This window comes from Falco rusticolus, chromosome 3 (genome assembly GCF_015220075.1).
Source record: "Falco rusticolus isolate bFalRus1 chromosome 3, bFalRus1.pri, whole genome shotgun sequence".
NCBI classification, from domain to species: Eukaryota; Metazoa; Chordata; class Aves; order Falconiformes; family Falconidae; genus Falco; species Falco rusticolus.
This window is the reverse complement of record NC_051189.1, coordinates 79083154-79104527: the sequence shown is the minus strand read 5'-3', so window position 1 is coordinate 79104527 and position 21374 is coordinate 79083154.

Sequence of the window (21374 nt, the reverse complement as noted above, 5' to 3'; positions counted from 1 at the left end):
TAGACAATGCATTTAGAAAACATTTCTGAGCAAGTGTGCTTCTTTTTTTTCATATTTCTTTCTGGAGAACATTTTAATATAACATCTTTTGCTGCTAGACATGCCACATATGGTCTTGTAAAAGAAGGGAAACAAGAATTGATATCCAAATTATGCCTATATTTTAATGCTAATTATGCTTAATTAATGTCTTAATATTTTATCACACATCACCCAGCAGTTTCAATAATCTGCTTTTTAGATTTTATTGATCTATCTATAGATACATAGAAAAATAATCCCCAACATATTTTTTTAAAAATGAGAATTTTATAGTTAGATCATTTCCATGTCATGCTAGGAGGAACACTGCAGCTGTTCACAGAAATATTAACTACATTAACTGCATTTTTTTCCAGTTACCTTTTCTAGGCCTTATAGGTATTGCCTTTTTTTTTTAGTTATTATTTTTTATTTTGAAGATTATTGCATACATGTTCCTGTGTTTTCAGGGCAATCAAATACTTTTGGACAGCTAGGTGAGATCCTGGAAGACTGTCAGAATTAATGGAGGAAAAATCAGTGAACATGGGGGCAGGCCTCTGATAACCACATATAAAAGGATAATGTTATTGATACTTCTTAGTATTGGCTGAAAAACAAAAGGCCAGAGAAAAGGGCTTTTCCACCAGCCATCAGCTTTCACTTCTTTCCTTTATTCAGATTCCCCTCCACCCAGGTTCTTTTGCTCAGAGCTATATCTTGCTGCTTGCATTTATGGGTCTTTGAAAGGGTTTGATCTATTGGGTACAAATGGTTTGGTCTGTGCTTCCCAAACCATAAAAAAATCCCCAAATAAACATCTACTTTCCCCCCTATGTTCCTGTTTTTTAAACAGAAGAGTAGAATATGTTAACAGAATTGCATGGACTTAAATTTTATACATCCAAAGGTAGTCTTTGGTTGTAAACGAGATGTCCATGGAATAATTTTTTTAAATGTAGGATTGATTCTCCTCTCTGTTAATGCTAGAATGACTCACCACTTGCCACATCACATAAATAAGATAAATTTCATGTCCTTTTGAAGATGGCCTGAGACACATACATATATGTTGCAGCAAGAGACCCGAGACTTCTCTTTCTTACAAAGGATAATATATAATTTTTCTTTGTCTTAAAAGAAACATCCCTTCATGCACAAAGAAAACACATTGTCCTATTGTAGCCATACGGACAGAGGTGCCCCCAATTATAATTTTCTTCATCACTTTCCCATTTTCTGTTCTGCCTATCATTTCAATATACTCTATAGTGAAGACCTCACTTTCAGCTCTGAAGTATCTTCAAAGAAACTTATGAACCAGAGTTTGACTATAGCGTATTTATTTATCATATTAAAATAATTGATGACAGGCATAACTTTGCTGTGGGTTTCTCTATCATCATTTTATGCAAGTATTCTAACTCATAACCTTACTAACATATGTGTGTGGACATATATATATATATGTTACATAGTTCTTCTAAAAATCTGTATTATTGCTCTGTTTTAAGTCAACCAATTTCTCTTACCCTTTCTACATTAACAATGACTTCTGGAATATTTTACAATGATTTGATAACTGTAAATATTCCCATTCATTCACAGATCTTTTCTATGAATAAATTCTTGGTCACAGACCTGTTCAAACTTTTCCACTGAAAAAAAATAATAATAATAGTTTTATGGGAATATGATAACTTGAGTGATTTTAATGTTAAATTATCAGAAAGAACTAATTTCATTTTGGTGCTATCACAATAATAATTTATTGGTATTACATTAGATTAAATATAGTCTTATATGCTACATACTCCTGTAAGAGCATGGTGGTGTGTTTTCCTGAATCCTGACCTTTCTTTTCATGACAATGTTCAAGTGATAACCGCCTGTGGTTATGTCTGGTTAGGGATGAAAATGGATGCATCTGGTCATGATGGCTGTATTTGACTCAAAGTGGTTTCAGGGGAGACAGGTAACAAAATGATAGCCAAGGGCTGATTTGAGCAATGTGCCCATCTTAACAGTGCTGGTCAAGGTCTGACTCAAGCCAAGTATGAAAGAAACTCACTCCTGCAGTCAGTATGCAGAGGTTGCTATGAGTCAATTATCTTACGCCATACACAGCAGACATCCCAGGGGTAGCAGGCTGTGTGCCAGGATACCCCCTTGGGTAGGGATGGCTCTCAGGGTTACTCCTTGAGGTTGAGACATTCCTTGCCACAGCAGATTCTCAGTAAGTGATTAATAGCATGCTAAAGTTGGCAATCTTAGCTAAGTGGTATAAGGGATTGACTATGCACATATAATATTTTAAATATAAACCATTGACCAAGTCTGAGGCTAAGTCTGGATCCAGCTGCACCTGAACTCCCCTTCGAGAAGGAGTTTAGAGTGGAAGGGCGTCCTTTCTGAACTTCATGACTCAAGGGGAGGGTCTCCCTGACAGTTATCACTGACTCTGTCCTCTATGCAATAATCAAATGTACCTTGCCACGGAATCTAGTTAAACTACTGTCATATTTACTATCAAACTGTTAATTTGCTGTTTTATACAAATAAACATATTGTTACTTCTCTTTTATGAGTGAGGTGCATCACTCCTTCTGGGACAAAGAGTGAGAGTGGTTTCTTCTGTATGAAAACGCAGCAAAGGCCTCTTCATTTTTACCCATAGAATTCTTCTCATCATTAATGAAAATCTCCTATTTTTTGAAGCAGAGATCCAAAGACCAAGCCCCACTGTTACATGTCCCTGCATGACAACTGTTTCCAGTTCAGTGACAATTCTTTCAGTCAACTTTTTGATAGAGAGAAGAAAAAAACAATCTTTCTTATGTGTTCTGGTATTGACAGATCACTTTCAGGTTCTTGCCTCTAGCAGAAATAATGCATCTCTGCCCTTCAAAATGGTGCTTTAATTCCTGCAGTGATCTTCCTTGAGCCTGGTGCTATAATCAATTTATTTACATTATCTGGATGATATCATTTTCCATGTTCAAGCTGTGAGACCACTGTTATACTCTTGATTTACTCTGTCCCATAGTTTATAATGCCTGCAGGTAGTAGTTTTCAGAGTTATGTTTAACAAGACTAAAAGAAACATACAAAGGCAGACTACACAAAATTTCATTTCCAAGCAAAAATATTTCTGTTTCTGGCTGAATAAATATTTTATTTCAGCTGTTTTTTTTGATGGAGAAATAAATTAAAAAAGATATTTCAGAAGTTAAACACCCTTAATGAAAATTTCATCCTGTTGAGCTCTTAATTTTTCAGGCAAAAACAATCCCTATGAATTATGATTAAATAAACTTTTTCTAAAAAAGGACTGTTGTCCCATCTGGAGCTTGGTAGAAACTGCAGTCTTATGACCCACACCATCCATTTTGGACATCCAATAAAGAGACTTAAGTACTAGGAAGTACTTCCATATTACTCTTTTTTCCCACACTGCTTTAGTAAGCACAGCCTGAGTGAATAATCACTCTATCCTTTTAAACACTTTTTTTTCCCTTGTAATGTTTCCTTGTAATGAAGGAGAAGGATAAAGCAGTTACTCTAACTCTAGGAGAAAGACAAATGTTACTAAAGCAAATACTGTGCAGTATTTTAATAATTTCCATATATTTTTATATATTTATTTATATATATATTATATTTCCATAATAATTACCTATAGAATTTACAAATAGGCCATAAACTTCTCTAGTACACACAAATTATTTCATATATATACATGTCTGGGGTAAGATTATTCTACCAAGATCTCATAGGCTGCAGTGTGCTGTTAGGAAGTACTGTACAAATGAGTGGTTTAAGTGTATGCTGCGTACAAATTAGATGATAAGATAGGTAAACAAACAGCATTAAGGGAATGAAAAATAGAGTTTTGAGTTGGAGAAAGAATACGAAAAAGCATTTTAAATGTTGATGGACATGAAGTCTGGTGAAAAAAATGTAACGGTACTACAGCCTTTGTGATAACAATGCAATCATACAATTTATTATACTAATTTCTTCTCAGTCAAATTTATACAAAGATTTTATGGCATCAGTAGTTTTAGGAGGAACTAGATTCTGACTTAGCAGGATCGACCAGTTATATATTTTTAAAGGAAGTATTGGGTGCTATTAATTCTTGCTATCATTTTTCTTTCTTGCACACATAATGCATATAAAAGATGGTAACGGAAAATATAGTTTATAGCCCAAAAGAAAGCATGTATGTCATCAGCCAAATTTTATAATGTATGACAATGTAGTCATTGATTAGATTGGCTCAGCTTCTGTTTTATGATGAAAATATTTTTTTTTACCTGTCCCAATTCATAAAACATGTAATGAATGTGATGTTGGTGACATAAAATGTCTTCTCATCTCAACATGCAGACTTCATTGGCTGCAAATGAGCATGTTATGGAGAAATGAGATATTCAACTGACAAATGTGTACTATGTGTCATTCCATGTTGTAGATCTGCTTGGATTTGTGATTTGCCACTGCTCTTCATAGCTGGATCCAAATTAATGAAGACTGGTCCAGAATTTGCTAGTCTTCTCACAGGAGTGTTATGGCTCCAAATGTATTAAAGATGGAAAAACCTACCCACATTCACCAGTGATATTTTCCCTTTCTTTATAGAAATCTGTGTTTTCTTTTTGAAACTGCCAACAGTGTTATAACTCCTTCATGCATTTGTAGTTAGAATGTTAAAGTCAGCTAGGAAAACTGAAGAAAATGAGACAGTAAAAAGCAGTTCACAGAATCTCAGGAGATGTTGGTGAGAAAAAACAAGATTGTGGCTTTCTGAGTGAAATTACATAGTATTCTTGGATGGGAGTGGAGGGGAATTTGCTCACCTGACTGACATGGTGATCTTTTGAGAGAAAATAATCTGAAATTACTAAAAAAGGAAAAAGGGGTAGAGGAGTCAAAGCTGTGCATACTGTGAACATGTCTAATTGTCTTATGTTTGATATTTTTTTCATTTGGAAGAGTAAGCAGGCGTTTATATTTTATTTTGCAGATCAATTACTTCAGGGCACTTGGGCCACATGGATTCTCTTTCAACTATTCAAACTCATAAATAGTAGGAAGGCTGTCACTAAGGAACTATGGTGGAGTGATATTGCATTAGCCACAGGATGCATGCATTTAAAAAGCATGCTTCAGTGCCATGCATTTAGAAGCTTATATTTGGGGTTGTGTCACACACCTTCAACATGTTTGTGCAGAATAAAAGGTGTCTGTTCACTGCTCATAACTCTTGAGCTTTTCAGTGAAAGTAGATCACTACAGAGATTCTTTGGAAAAAACTGTCCTGTTTAAGATAATGTATGAATGAGGAAACATGATATTGAATGAGAGACAACTGTAAAAATTAAAAGAAAATCATGAACCAAATTTGAAACACCATAATATACTTGAGTAATACATAGCTTCACTTTGGCACCTCGTTTCATGTAGATCACAGTTGTTTCTCTAGAAGAAAAGGAAGATTTCAAAATTTTCACATATTTATTTCAATTAATATCAATTAAATATGAGAGAAAAAACCAACCCATACCTTAACCTTAACGTAATTTGCATATCGTTTAATCTGTAGTTTATTGTTGCTCATTCTTGAGTATTGTTAAGCCACAAAAGCAACGTGACTTCATAAGAACAATATTCTCAGGAAATCAGAAAAATTTATTTTAATGAAAAGAGCTTTGCATGATCTTTCCCAAAACTAAGCTCCAGAACTCTTTCCCTTATAATGAAAAAAACAGAAGAGAGAATTTTTAAAAGGTAGAAAAAAATTATGAGTGACTTGTTTTATGCTTAGTTGGACTCAGTAAAATTTAAAGCTGAGAAGCACCTAGGGCTCTGGAAGAAGAGTATGTAGGGAAGCAATAAAAAGCAAGAGAAGAGGGGGAAAGCTGAGGAGGCAAAAAAAGGCATTCTGTGTCTTTATTATTTTTAACACTGATGGTTCCAACCTTCATTCAAGGTTTCCAAGCAACTACTTCAACAGTTCAAAAATAGTAGAACCTTTCATATTAATTTTTGCAAATACATCAAGTTAAATTGAAGACATTAGTGAAAAAGAACCTTGTTTGTGATATTTGATTCATAAAATGTGCTGCAGACTTCTCATTGAGCAACAACAAGGACTTTGAGGCAATTTTATCTTTTCTTTTTTTTTTTTTTTTTCTTCCAGAATATATGCTGATTAGGGGTTTTGTTGTTGTGCTTTTCCTTTTGCTTTCTTTTTCTCTTTTTTTTTTTTTTTTAATATAATTTCTTGATCTTCCAAAGTCAAATGAGGTAGCAGTAATGATTAACCTGGTTTTATTAGTGATTTTAATCTGTATAATAAAAAAATAGAAGCCTTTAATCTTGCATGATCTTAATCCTCCTTGGAACCATCCCAAGAAGCTGTAGAGTTCTTTGACATAAAATCTGGACAGCTCAGAGACTGAAATAATGATTTTTTAATTATTTTTTTTTTTAAGAACTTCTGTGTAAAGAAGTAAAAGAAACCCAACAAACAGGAAACGAAACAGATTTTTTTAAAAAACTTCTGTCTCCACAATTGCAGTTGTTTCTTCACCAGATATTAATTTTTCAGCAATGATTGACTTGTTGTTTAGAATTTCCTTTAGGAGGAAGTTTTTCATATGACATGGGAACAGAAATAAAAACGTAATCTGTGCTGTTGGACCAGCTGTATGGCTCTCCCTCTGCCTTCATCTCACACAGGTTTTGTTCTGCTTATCGTAACAGAAGACTGAAATAAAATCACAAAGATAATCATTGCTCAGTGACATGACATTGGTCTTTCAGAGACATGTTTAAGAGTTATTGGAAAACTGACGGGGTTTTTTGGGAAAGTGTAGGCTGCTCTTGTAATTATTACCAAATAATATTTTATGCTTGTTAGGTTAGAAATTTGACATGGCATTATGCTACAGCAGATTTCCCCAGTTACTCTGAAATGACAAATGATGAACGGCTATTACCCTAGTCATTACACTGTACAGCTAGAACATTGTTTTTAAAGTCAATTACCAACTCTCTGGTGTATTTATTTGCAGTTTTGGAGACAAAAGCAGATTCTTTTTGAAACTAATTTACCTTATAAAGTTGGGGTGTCTAAGAAATTAATGAAAATATTCAGGTTGTTGTAAGAACAATTTTATAACATTTGCTTCTTATTTTCATCAATGATATACAATACTGTAAAACTAAATATTTATTATATATAATCATTTCAAGAAAAAGATTACTTAAGGTGCTGGCAGGTTACTCTATCTTTGACTTCTAGATAAACATCTATCTTTGACGTTTAGTTGAAAGACAGTGTCTAATATATTGTTGGCTATGTAGTTCTCTAAGATCATGAGTTATAAATCATTCATGGTAACACATTATAAACAGTGAATGTTTTGCCCTAAAAGGCTGAGCAAAAACATTTTGAAAAGACAGTCATTGAGCAATTAAACTGTTTATAATGAAGTAATTTTCACAAGCGATGTACACTTGAGTCAGAATATTTATGTCTACCTATGACATTCATCTTTCATTGAAATGGTCAAAATTTGAAAGGTTTTGATGTGGGAAGAGTTGAGAGAGAAGCTAATTGTATCAGAGATTTTGCAAAAATAAAAGAAATGATAGAATTTTTCCCCTGTCATGCTATATTTGGAATTAAATTGTTGACTAATACAGCTGGAATGTGAAAGTCCTCTTTGCTCTGCTTGAATGTGCAGCTTGTAGAATTTACACGACAAATGGTAAATTTAATTTCTTTTTAATAAAATTCTGCTTTTCATGGTTACTGTGATACCTGCTTGCTTAAAAATCTGAAAAAAAAAAAAATTGAGGGCAAAAGATCCTCTTTGTTCATATGTGGGTTTATGCTAGAGTTTTTAACCCAACTTTAAAATACTTTTTTCCCCTTCTGATTGGCAATTTTTTGCCTGAGCCTTAGAAATCATAATCAAAATAATTCCTGAGTGTGAGAAAAACGACCCTAACTGTATCTATGAAAGTGTGAGATGAAGCAGGAAAATTCTTGTTGTCATAAACTTTCAAATATAGATCAGGAGTTCCAGGAAACTTATCTGTGAAAACCACAGTGACGAAGCACATTAAAAACATCTTCTTTTTATAGACATGCTGAAAGGAGTGAAAAAAAGAGTGAATGCTCTTGCATCTCAGTAATCGACACTTTAGCAAGAAACAAATATGACAGAGACAGTGACGTTTATATACCATTCTCTTAAACACTTGTCCAGCTTTCTTCACCTCAAATAGGAAAAAAAAAATCTGTCTCTAAAAGAATGAAGGAATTAAAAAAGAAAAATGAGAGAAATGCAGAAGCAGAATTTTATACTAAATAGCTGATGAAACCATTTATCATAATTTTGTATCTCATTTGTTAATGAAGAATGAGTTAATGTAGAACAGAATGAATAACCAGTTTACCAGTCTGATGCACAAACACACAGATGTTATAGTGGTTTGCTCTATAAAGGATCTCAGAGTGTTGGATAATAAGGTTTTTTCTTCTGCTTACTGGTTTTATTTTCAGTTCCTTTTACACAGAAGCATAAATACCTGCTGAGTTCTCACAGAAGTCACTTGTGCATGCGGAAATGTTGGTCCCCAAAGTTCTGTAATTACTACTCATCTAAGACACCAGATGATATTGTAAAATGGTATAATTTCTTCTTTTACTTAAAAAACAAACAAATAAAAAAACAAAACAAAAGGAAGCAGCTTCTTCCCCTCCCCCCCCCCCCCCCCCGCCTTCTTTCTTCTTTTTCTTCCCTCTTTTCCCTCTAAACATAACCTGTTTGGGTGTCTATCATTAGTCCTTTCACTGCTAGAGCAATCCATGGTAATCAGGAAACAGTTCACTTCAGCTCATTTGCCTTGAGCATGAGTAAGGTGTATAATTCCTGGGTGCAAGTGTTTTTTGAAAGCCAGTGAACAATTAAATATCTGTAATTGTTGACAGCAGCACAATTTCTCCAAGAGATCTAGCTGAAATATTTATTTGCCTCTGACATTGGTTAACACAAGAACTTTTTACTTCCTTAGAGCCCTTCCACAGCTCCCTTATGGCAGGTGAGATACTCCTCTCTAAAATCTTAGCTTTAAAAACATTTGTGTGGAAACTGTAGTACAGAAGTGTACACTGTCTGTTAATGCATGCAGATCTATGTGGACTGAGTAAAGGGAACTATTTTGGCTGGTAGATCCAGATGACTTGCAGAGATATGGGTTTGTTTTTGTGGGTTTTTTTTGTTTGTTTTTTTTCCCAGAGAACAGAGGCAGAATGAGTTAGGACTAATGGATGTTAGGCTTCAGACATAAAGTCATATCTTGTAATAGAATGTCTTGACATTTGTAGAGCAGAGTTTCTGATCCAGAAGCACAGGCTGGCAGTGAAGTGTGCACACATCCCCAGACAGGGTGCAAAGCACCTTTTAGGCTGTGAGTTTTGTATTGTGATGATGTGCTAATTGGTTTTCACTGACCTACAGGTGGATCTGACTCAGCTGTCCTCCTCCAGTGGACTCCAACCTAATCTGAAGAGATTCAAGAGCTCAGAAAGAAATGAAAGGAGATAAATGTGTATTAAAGTTTCATTAGTTTCTCTTTGCTAGTAGCTCTCCTTCATGATTTAAGTTCAGGGACAGGTGCAGAAAGATCTTAAAGCCTATCTGTGTGCATTTCAACGTACTCTCTTAAATAGAGGTGATCCGGTTTTGTAGGGGCAAAGAACCGGTAAACAGAAGGTTAATGAATTGCAGTTAGAGGCTCTGTGTGGGTTTCTGTCTGTATAATGTTCTAATGTGAAGAAATATTCTCACCCCTTTAGCTAAAGTTTTGGGAAGCAAAATCAGTTGACTGGAAGCCAGTATCCTAGTCTGTTCATCTGGAGCTGTTGCAAGCACTGCTGTGCTACACAGCGAGCAGAGCTATACTGAAACAGCAGGCTAACAGGCCGACTCTTTCTTTTCAGCCCTTTTTCATCTTACATTTGGATATGATGCACCTTGATTTTAAACTTTGTTGTTCAATGGATTCCTTTAAATCCCAGTGTCCATGGCCTGACTGGACATTTTTATGACAGTTGTGAATGTGTTATAGTATGACAACTAGTAATGTGAATAATATTATTTTTAATTTGTTAGCTACCAATATTATTGGACTTTTTTCCCCTTTTCCTTCTGCCTATATACCTCACCATATCTTTGGTTCTGTTTATTAAAAAATGGTACTTTTATAAAGATATTTCACAGCAAGAACATTTATATGATGTTGTTTGGGAGCATCATGGGCCTCCAGTATTGAACTGTATATATTTTAGGAATAAGCCTTGCTATGAAATTTTTGCTCTTTCCAGGGCAGCTGGAAGATAAAACTGGGAATAATGTTTGTTTCAATGCTGGGTGCATTTTTTTTCTTACAATAATTCTAGCAGTGTGACCCTGCGCACCGTCATTTCAGAAATAAAAAATAATGAGATCACAAAAGGTGAGAAACTTAGATACATAGGAAGTCCTTGTTATTTTAGCTACATTGGTTCACCTGTCTCTAATGTGAAATGTTTTAAATGTGAACCACTATTAGTTCCTGAAAAAACCTCCAAAAGTTAATGATTATACATGAATCACTGCCATGAACTGTCAGGGAAGGGAGCAAAAAATGAGCAATCCTCCTCTGAGATTAAAAAACATTTACACCACGATTAAATCCTATTGTTTACAATAGCCAATTCTATATTTAAACCCTATGCTGATCCTAAATGGATATATCACACACCATGCCTTGTGAAAAGCAGGCAATGTAGCATTTTATTAACTTTCTGTGACTGATCATTGCCTGATTTCAGTACACAAAGGTGTAATGATATATACACCAAGTGTACTAGAGAAGACAAAGCTTTGAAAGACAAACAAGAAAAGAAGAACTTATAACAAAGTGTATTAGAAGTCCTTTGTGGCAAAGGAAAAAAGTGAGAAAAAAAGACCTTAAAGAAATTTCTGATGTTGGAAAGAAAAAGCCCTACAAAGGTGTTGTAGGTGTGACTGCTCCCTGCACTTCTGCAGCAGCCTTTTGCTTACTGGTTTATGATGGTTTAGGCTACACCACGTGGTCATAATCCTACCTGCTGTAGGGAACAGCTCAAATTGCTGAATTCAGAGTCAATCAAAGATTCCATGCCCTTGATTAATCTTCATTTCTGTTTGAGTATTCAGGCCGGATTTGGAAAAATTGTATTATCTGATGTTTGCGAAGTTTAAGGACATAAAAATTTAGCATTGTTTCAGCTAATATACCAAATAGAAGGCTAGAAAAAGCAAAGCAAAAAAGGCATGTTCTTTTTCCTCTAATCCTGATACAGACTCCCCACTGTGGCACGGAGCAAATCATTTAGCATGTGTCAGGTGATTATGGTATTACTTTCTTGTCTAATTCACAGGGCTGTTACGAACACTAAACAAATACTCTTTTTAAATGCTTTGGTGGGGTATGGTTCTTTATAAAAGAAAATAATGTATTATTCATTACTATTCTGCATCTGGCCTTCTCAGTGGGTGTAAAAGCATCTGCCTTATGTCACAGATGGCCTCTGATGACACAGAAAAGAACAGGCAAAGGGACCGTTTGTTAGATACCTTTTTTTTTTTTTTTTTTTTTTTTTTTTCCCCATAGATATTTCTTGCTCCAGTTTCTTACACTGAGTTTTGCTCTGTGGCCTCGAGCAAAGTGCTTGGCATCTTTTCTTTCTACGGATCCTCTAGCTGCCACGTGTCTGAACCTAGTGCTTCAATCATGGCAGAGATCCCAACCCATCTCAGAACCAGGGCATGCAACACTTGTGACTGTATTTTGCCTTGGATTTTCAAAATTTATGCTTGTATAATGAGTTCAAATGTTTTGGAGAAATTCAGGATTTGAAATTTAATGACCATTTTTCAAAGTAGCTGATTTTCTGTTGAATACGTGTAAGAAGTTTGCTGGATTTTTGGTGGCTCTGTCAGCAACCTGCAACTCCCACTGAGAGTTGTTAAAAATCTGCCCACAACATTAAGGTACCTGAATGGCATCTCTAGTATCTTGAAATGCTAGAATTACAGACTATAAGAAAGATGTGTCATTCCTTATAGAGAACTGTGTTACTCCCTTGGTGTTTTAAATTAATAATGTTAATAGCTGTTGCAGAACCCAGCCATGTGAAAGCTGTGGTTTCAGCATTAGTTGTGGTTAAACAAAGAATTTTAGTGCAAACCATTGAGAGTTGTCTTCAGTAAATTACACCTAGGAGCTTTCCCTGGCTACTGGCAGCCAACTTACTTCCCATCTGCTTCTTTCCTCGGATGAAGGCTGCTCTTAGTTTCTAAGCAGCTAAATAAAGCTTTTGGTGCAATTGCCTGTAAACTGCAGAAGAGGTCTTCTTAAGTGGCTGCACAGGGGAGCTGCTAAAGCATGATCAAAGTTCGGGAAAAAACAAAGAGAAAATCCACAAGGTTTGTATTGTCAGCAATCCTTAAATCTGAGTATTTATATGTAAAGAATGAAGAAAACTAACTGTTCAAGATTCATAAGCACAGTAATTCAGTCATGCACACAGTCACTTTTCGTTGTGCATATTAATAATCTCACATTCTAAGTGTTCCCGGAACCTGGTTTAGGAACCACCTGAGCATAAGATTTTTTTTCAATGACGCATCAAATTATTATTACACATAACTCCGAAGCATCCCAGCCTTGGGTCTCAATCTTGAGTCACGTTCATAGAACAGGGTTTTTTAGCTTAAATATAAAGGACAACAAGAAGAACTTTTCCTATGTTACAGCTTGATTCGTCTTTGCTTCTCTTATTCTTTTCTGTTGACCATCATGTTTTCTTACAAAGCCTTTATTTTGTTATGCTTGCTTCCTTTTCCTTCAAAGCATTGCAGATTTTTCTCTCTCTCTCTCTCTCTTTCTTTCTCTCCTCTGTCACTTCTGACAGCTGTATTCCTTTTCAACATACTTCTGATATTTTTCTCTAATGATCCCATAGGCTGGCAGCAAGGTAAAGAAGAACCTTCTCTGAAGAAACACTAGACACTTCAGCCTTTGCTTAGCTAGGCAGGACGGAGAAACTCTTAATAGATGCCAGCCTGAATCCAACAGCTGTATAATCTACTTTCCAAAATAAAAAGTCCCTGGACAAACATACTCACCTAAAAGTGAATTTTATGTGAGTTTGATGGGAGGAAATAAAAAAATGTTATTCAAATAACACACATCTGATAATCATCAATCTGTTATCAAATATTGACCTTCCAAATATTTCTAAAGTATTATGAAGCATTAACAAATACATGTAAAAAATTAAGACATCAAAAAAAATTACGAGATGAGTTCATATTGATTTTAAAATAATTATTTAAATTGTTTCCTAATTTCCAGCTTTGATGCAATCTCAGATGCTGCCTGAGGTGTATTTAAGACTGGGTACCTACCTCAGAAAGATTTTAAATTATTTTTTTGACAAAATTGTCTGGTATTCAAAACATTTTCAACAGAGTGAAACCCCTGGAAATACATAGCAGTTTAAACCAAAATTCATAGCAATTTGGAGAAATGGGCTTACCATATCTCTTTCTTTATGTTTCTATTTCTAGAGTCCATGTTCACTTGTAGATGTGTTTAAAGGAAATGAGAAGTTGAGCTTTGCCTTAGAAGAAAAAAATGTGTAAGTCCACAGGTGAATATGCAAAAAATTGTTGGGATTTTTCCCTGTGAAATCAATAAATTCTTTTTTTCATGGCTTTGTATGAAAACAGTACACTTTCAAGTATGCCAAATGACTACTTTGGAGAATTGTCCTTCTCCCACTGAACAGGATGGGGAGCTTTCCTTCCACAGACTCTGTTAGATGTGGAAATTACTGAATTACATGCATATATTGGCAGAACTGCAGCAAAAGTAGGGGACTGACGAAGTAGCTTTCTATCCTTAGCCATTTCTGCATGTGCTTAACTTTGCTTACATGAGTAATTCCATTCAATGTTATAAAATATTTGCATACCCAAGACTGCATTTTTTATTTGTTTATATTTCCTGCATGAAGAAACACTGTCAGGTACTTTGCATTTGCCCTAAAATCTGCATGAAAATCTATTCTGTTTGAAGATTACTAGTAGAACTTGTTCAAAATTCTGAACTCTCAACAATAAATGACATAAATACCCACAAAATTATTTACGCCATCTTAAGGTCCCATGTCATTGACTAATAAGCTACACAAAAGTACACAAAAATGATTTATGTCTCTTAAATCCCCCCTGGTAAGAGAATAAGAAGGAAAAATGGAATATTCAGGTACTTCCCCTTGAGCATAAATGTTCACTGGAGCAGGAAGAAACAGTCAACTTTGAAAATGTTTGTTTTAAATTGGTGAAAGAATTGCTTTTTTGCTTTCTCACAGACACAAGCTTTTCTAAGTATGTCTTTAAGTTACCCTGGTAAACAAACTGTTACCTCCCTAGCTATCACAAAATCAGTGAAAATTTGCAGGTAAAACAAAGTAAATGTATATCAACCATTCACAGGACTTACAGTTTCCTCCTCAGCTTCATCTAAAACACAGCAATAACCTTTCTTCAAGAAATATTTGTGCAGTCTTACATTTCTGAAATTGTTTCCAAGGTACTCACAATTTAGAACTCAATATAGCAAATTTGGGAATCTGTTCAGCATTTTGTTACATTTTAATCTAGAGTCACATTAGAATATCCTGGTCAAAAATAAAGCTAAGAATATAGCTAAGAATTTAAATACAGTCCTTTATGGATATGGATTGAAACAGTACTTTAAGTTATCCATCTGTAGCTATTTTATCAACTATTCCTGAAATTCGTTGAAAAATTTTTCTGCTTGCTGCTAACATTTCTGCAGTTTTCTTCTCCCTCTTTTTTTTTTTTTTTTTCCTACAGGTTTTCCTATTTTCACGCTTTTCTATTTCCAGAGGCATACTAGCAAGAAATGTCCCCTTTAAAACCCTTTTGCATGTTCATAAAGAGAATCTAACATGTTTGTTATCAAAAGAGAGGCCTCTCATAAACAACATTGTCATCTATTTTGATAATTCAAAAGTAGGCCCTTTGGAATACAAGCAATAATGCTCCTGAACTGGAGTCCAGTTTTTACCTTTGTATCCTGCTCCACACTCCATTCAAAGAAAAGTCAAAGCACTGACATAGAGCAATGTCAGGTCCTCACATCTCAGAGGATCTTACTGAAACTTGTGGTCTAAATCAGGGTATGAATTAAATCTCTCTAGGGTTTCACTGTTACATTACAGATACAGAAGCAGGCAAGAATAAGTCTGTGTAGCAAAATTTACTTGAACTTTGAAGCAAGCCTCATCTAGGATGAGATACTCTCTATATCTTAGTCATCCATTTTTTTCCTCTAACACTTGCTTGTTCCAAAATGTGTATCCAAAGAATGGTGATTATTCTAGATGTTTTGTATCTGCATCCGAGTCTCAAATCTGTAATTCAGGCTCATTCTCAGAATTCCTGGTTTTTAAAATACCTTTAACTATCATTTAGGGGAATTCAAGTGTATTTTCAGAGACAGCTTAAAACTCATGCAAGCTTCTCAATGATCAGAGATGTCTTAAAGATCAACACTTTTTACTTGGATATCTAGACTCCTATGTAGGGTTATTGATTTCAGCAGAGCTATGTAAATGAGTACCAAATGTGGATCTGGCATTCACCCTTTCCTTTAATCAGTATTTCTAACAGATGATCTGTTAACAGAATATTATTAAACACCAGTCTTTTCAGGTGCTCATTACCTTTCCACCAGAAAGAGAACTTTTCATAGCACAATGAATAATACACCTGCTTTTAGAAGTAATTGCTTTGGTGCTGTGTGCATATGAGAATGAGGTGCACCAGCCTGCCAGAATATAAATGGGGTGAGATGCATGGGGCACCTGCTGTATTGTGGAGTTGTAATTAATAACCGGAAAACTATTGCTGAGCATTAAGTTGGGCAATGTGAACACTAAACTAGGTTCATGACTGATAACAGACAACCACTGAAACAAACTTGTAGCAAGACTGCCTTTGAAAATGTCTCTGATATAAAAATATTCTGTATTGTTTGATTAACCTATTACAAAATAGTCTGCAGTTCAGGTAAACGAAAAATGGGAGGTACCTCAACAATAAGTGAAACTTGCAGAATATCACCCTGATCTGACTGAATGTTTATCATTGGCTAATGGATTGTGTCTTGAGATTATTATTTTTTTTTCCTTCTTCCTCTAGGAGTATTCTACAAGGTACTACTAACTACTTTAGGCAGGCTACAGAACAAGATGGATGAATTGCCGGATTTAGTCTGGAAAATCACACATAGCAATCAGTCCTTCTTCCTCCTCACCGTCTTCCTTTTTAGCTTAGTTATTTAAGAAAAAAAGCTTGTTTACATTTTGAGAAACTGTAAATAATAAAATTTTTTTAAAAAAAAAATTAGAATATTGAATTGTTATGTTTTCAAGCAGGTGTTAACTACTTCAGTATTTACTAATACATATACAACATTAAAATGTTACATATATCTTCAGCATATATACTTTAGATCTGTATCAGTGTGTTTATATAGTTTTCTATGATCATCTTAATCTGTGTAAATGTCATCCAGCAGATTTTAGCTTAAAACTGTTGTATTTGGCTGGCTTGCAGGCAAAGTTCTAATTCCACTAATATCCACTAATTCCACTTAAAATGAAAGCTGATGTAGTAACTTTTAGTATTAGAAAATAAGTATTCTCATCTTATACTGTACAAAATGTTTTATACATAGTTAGTGAATAAATAGATTAGGCTACCTAACAGGCTAGGCATTCTCTTTGTAACATGATTGTTAGGTGTATTAGTATTGAAAAACAGAAACTATGTACAAGAAGATAGTAAATTGAAATAATTCTCTTCAAACATGTGACACCTATTTTTAAATTCATAGCCACAGACTATAGTGCAGGGTTACAAATTGTAACTAAAAAAGACAAGTTATATTTAGAATATGTAATCAAATATTTTCCAAAAACAAGGAGCTCTGTAAAAGAACTGAAGCTTAAAATTTTAGAGCATGGATTGTTTGACTTTAGTGACTAGGAAGGAATGTGCTGCTGAGCTGTTCTAGATTACTTCCTGTGAAATAACCAGTGTTCATTTTCAGGTGCAGTTCCTGTACCAAATGAATCTTTAGCTGAAAGACACAATACCTTTGGTCTTAAAAATACAGAAATGGGAGAGACATTTGGAGTTACTGAGTCCAGTCTCCTTGGTTTTGCTAGGAACTTGTGTATATGATTTCCTTCATAAACGTATTATTTAGATTAAGTAAACTTTCCCATCCTCCTGTATTTAAATCTTAAAACTCTTGACACTTGAGCAAAGTAAATATAAGCACCAGTGAGAAGAGGACCATATAGGGTTACATTGGAGGTTGGCTAGGGCTATATTGATTATAACCCTCAACCAGCCTGTTGTCTGATAGCTGTTAGCAATTAGCAAATGCTACCAGAAAAGGCCTGTATTTACCTTCTCTTTCACATAGTATTTATACTCACAAGTTGCTAACCAAGCAACACTCCAACACAGCACAATTCCCTGCTGTGAGACATCACAAGCCATCCTGTTTTTGACTACAGATTTACCTCTACTGTTCAACCTACTAGAGCTGAAGAATAAAAATAACACCTCACATTTCTTTGCATATATTAAATCAGCAGCGCTATATATCCCATTTATTGCTTCAAATACTGGTGTATACCCTTGCTTTTTCACAAGTGAATTGAAGACGAAATGCATAGTTTTATTCCAGTAGTGGCTATGTAGCAGTTAGTTAGACGAGCCAGTTTTAAACTGCCTAACAGCTTGGTGCTACACGCAAATATCCCACTGTTGCTTCTCCTTTCCTAGTTATATCCTCCACCACTATCTTCCCATTAGCTTAACCACATTAACTCACTAGCCTAGGAAATAAATAAATGAATTTGCTTTTAAGTTCCAATGCGTTGGGAGGTTTTATCAGTTTGCAGATCAGTGTCATGAATGATGACACCTGGTTGCGTATAGCAAACAAGGTTGAAATGGCTGGCCAAGACGTGGAAGAATTCCACAGACAATGAGGGGAACTGCTCCTGAATTGTTGGGTTTGCTCAGCAGCCTCCCACAATTTCACCCTGAAAGGAGGCAGTCTCAAATGTCTGCTGTACTACGTGACACAGAAAAAAATATTCAGGGAGATTTGGGTGAGTGCTTGCTACCCTTTTTCTAGACACATAATGGAGCTGAAAACTAGCCTGAGTCTCAAATTGGTAAATATACCTCTGTGTAGCCAAGAAATATTGTGGCATCTGTTAGTCTACCTTGCAAATCATATCAGAAGAGTATTTTTCCTCTGTTACACAGAAAAAGGAATGTATACCTGGAAAAGAAACAATCCTAGTCTTCACAGGATTTGGTGGGGTTTTTTTAACTCAAATTTTGGAAAGTTGCATAAAATGCACACAATTTTTATAAAAAAATAAATCTATTTCCTCACTAATTTCCTCTCGTGTTTTTTCTTTGCTCTTAAGAGAATACTTCAAGGTTGAAATTAGGTTTCTTTTGGTTTGGTTCCTTAGAAAAAGATTATTTCCTGTTTAGCTGAAATTCTAAATATGAAGCCCATGAGATTGTGCAATTTTGTAGACAACAAATACAGCAAGCAGTTTGCTCAGTTAGGAACTCCTCTGCTTTTATGTGCCTTTCTTGCTATTGTTTATAGCAGGATCCTAGAGTCTTCCTTTGGACATTTCACTTACTTGCCTAACGTTAGGTGAGATACTGATAGACCATTGAATTCAACTTGTCCTTTGACTACCAGTTATGGTTATTAAGATTATATCTTTGAGATACACTGTCACTTTTCCCTTGATTATGCCCTCTGGCAATAATTTAAACCAGTTTTATTAAAGCTGTGTTCATATATATATAAATATGGATAAATTGGCTTGAACACACAGTATCATTTTCATAATCCTGCTGTTACAGGGTGTAGAAAAGCTATTAATGTCTTTTGTGGAATGAAATGTAGATCTCAGCTTGAAAGGAAATGTATTTAGTTTTACACTAAAAGTAAAATCCAGGTTTTGGAAACAAAAGATAGAAAAGTAAGCCACAGTCCAGCTTCCTGGGCACATAGAAAAAGAGTTGAGAAGGTATAAAGCATTTAAATATTCCAGTATGTTGACAAAGCCTCTATATAACCTTGGCAAACAACAGGAGACAAAAGCAGATACTCAGTGGTTAACTAGGGTCACAGGTATTTTCTGAGATTCAGTAGATCCTTACATAGGTCTTTTATCTTCTGCTTGGTCCTTTGAGTAGAACCAGACCTGGAGGTATGTTCCTGTAATCACTAAACACTACAGGTGGGAAGTTAGGGACCGCAAACAGGAGGTCACAGCAGTCAACCACTATGTGATAAACACAACCAACTACTGAAAACAGTGTTATGCATTAAATGCCAGCTTTTTTCCTAAATTTAGAGACCTCTGTCTATAAACACTTTTTGGAATTGATTTACCGAACCATTTCAAAACAAATAGGTAAATAAAATGAGGAAATATGGAACAAAGCAACATTGGCATATGATGTTGCCGTCCTCTCCATTTTATGCAACAGCACAGTACAAATCCTCTGCCCATCCTGAAGGACCTTCAGTGTATTTCCTCCAGCAATGAACTCTGGCAAAACAGCTGAATTGAGTGGTTCTCCTTTGTATAAAATAGTTAAATATTTATTGAGCCCAAAAGAGCAAAAGCCTGCGGTGCACTGAGTCTGGGCTCTGCCTTAGGAAGGGAAAAGCTCCTGGACGACAAGGATTACGTAAATTGTTGGTCTGTCAATATTAAGTGCATGTCTCAGTTCTTGGGCTAGTCAACTGTGCTTGCGTTTGCTTGATCCCTCTGACCTTGTTAATATTTAAGTCTTCCATAAAATGTTGTGACACTACCACACTTCCCGTTGATTTTTTTTTCCTTAGTCTACAGACTGCTGGCTAGGCCATTCTCCTGGGGTGTTAGGCTCTTGTATGTTCTAGGTATCTGCTTCCCACCATCAAACACTTTATAATTAGCCTAGGGTTACTAGATCAGCTACACAAAAAATTGCATTTTATGTCATCTTTGGGCTAATGAAATTCAAATTCTGTTTCTCTCCTAAAAATGTCCTAACCATAAACCTATAAGCTAAACTAGGGTAAGGTTATTTTTTGCTTTTGCTGATGGAGCTTGCCAATGTACTGAAAGGAGCAGTACGTGCTGAAAAAGCATAGGATAATAAAACCCCCATTTTTTTTCACTTTAGGATACAAAATCAGGGGTAGTTAGGTACAACACCAAGGTTTTGATTTCAGCTTGTCATTGAATATAGCTTAAATAGAAGAGAGTAAATCTTTACTATTCAAATTTTATGACTGCTCGTCATGAAAAACTCTTCGGGTGTAATGCTATTCTGCGAATGTATCCATGGAAATTTGTCAGTAACCTAGCATGCAGAAATGTCCAGTTATTTATTATTCATGATGAAGTTCTTTTTACTTTAGAAATGCAGACCACAAAAAAGAAAGCTGAATAGTAAGGACAAAACAGATGAGAAAAAGATGAGCAGAAGCTACTTAAGAAGAAATTATAATCTAATTAGGAGTGCAAGTAAAGATGCTATTCATTGATTCATGTGATGATAATGTAATAACAATCTACTTGTGATATGTAGCCTTGCTACTTCACAAAATCCAAATGAAGTTCACAGAACCTGGTTAGGCCACTGCAATATTAGCTGAGTCCACTATCTAATTAATTGTTTCACAATAAATGGGACCCTTGTTTACAGTAATATTTTAATTCTAATTTATCTTCACAATCTAAAAAAGTGTTTAATTGCTTAATGATATTAGCTGTCTCAGCCTTTATTACAACACTGGACATAATTACCCTTTTTTAAGGTAATTTATAGATCTCATTAACACTCTTGCCTCTCTGCCATGATTAAAAATCTCCTAAGAATTGAAATCTCTCTGAACGGTAAGAGAATTATTGTGATTTATTGTTCACCATTGCCAAAATGAGCTCAAAGGTGATTTATTATGGCTGATCCCTGCTGAGGTGCCTAGAATTGAACTGGGGAAGGAGGAGGCAGTAGGTGTTGGTGAAGCAGTGTACTCCTTCTGCCACAAAGTTGCAGCTTAATATGGGTCCTGTCATTTGCTCCCACAGGAGCATGAAG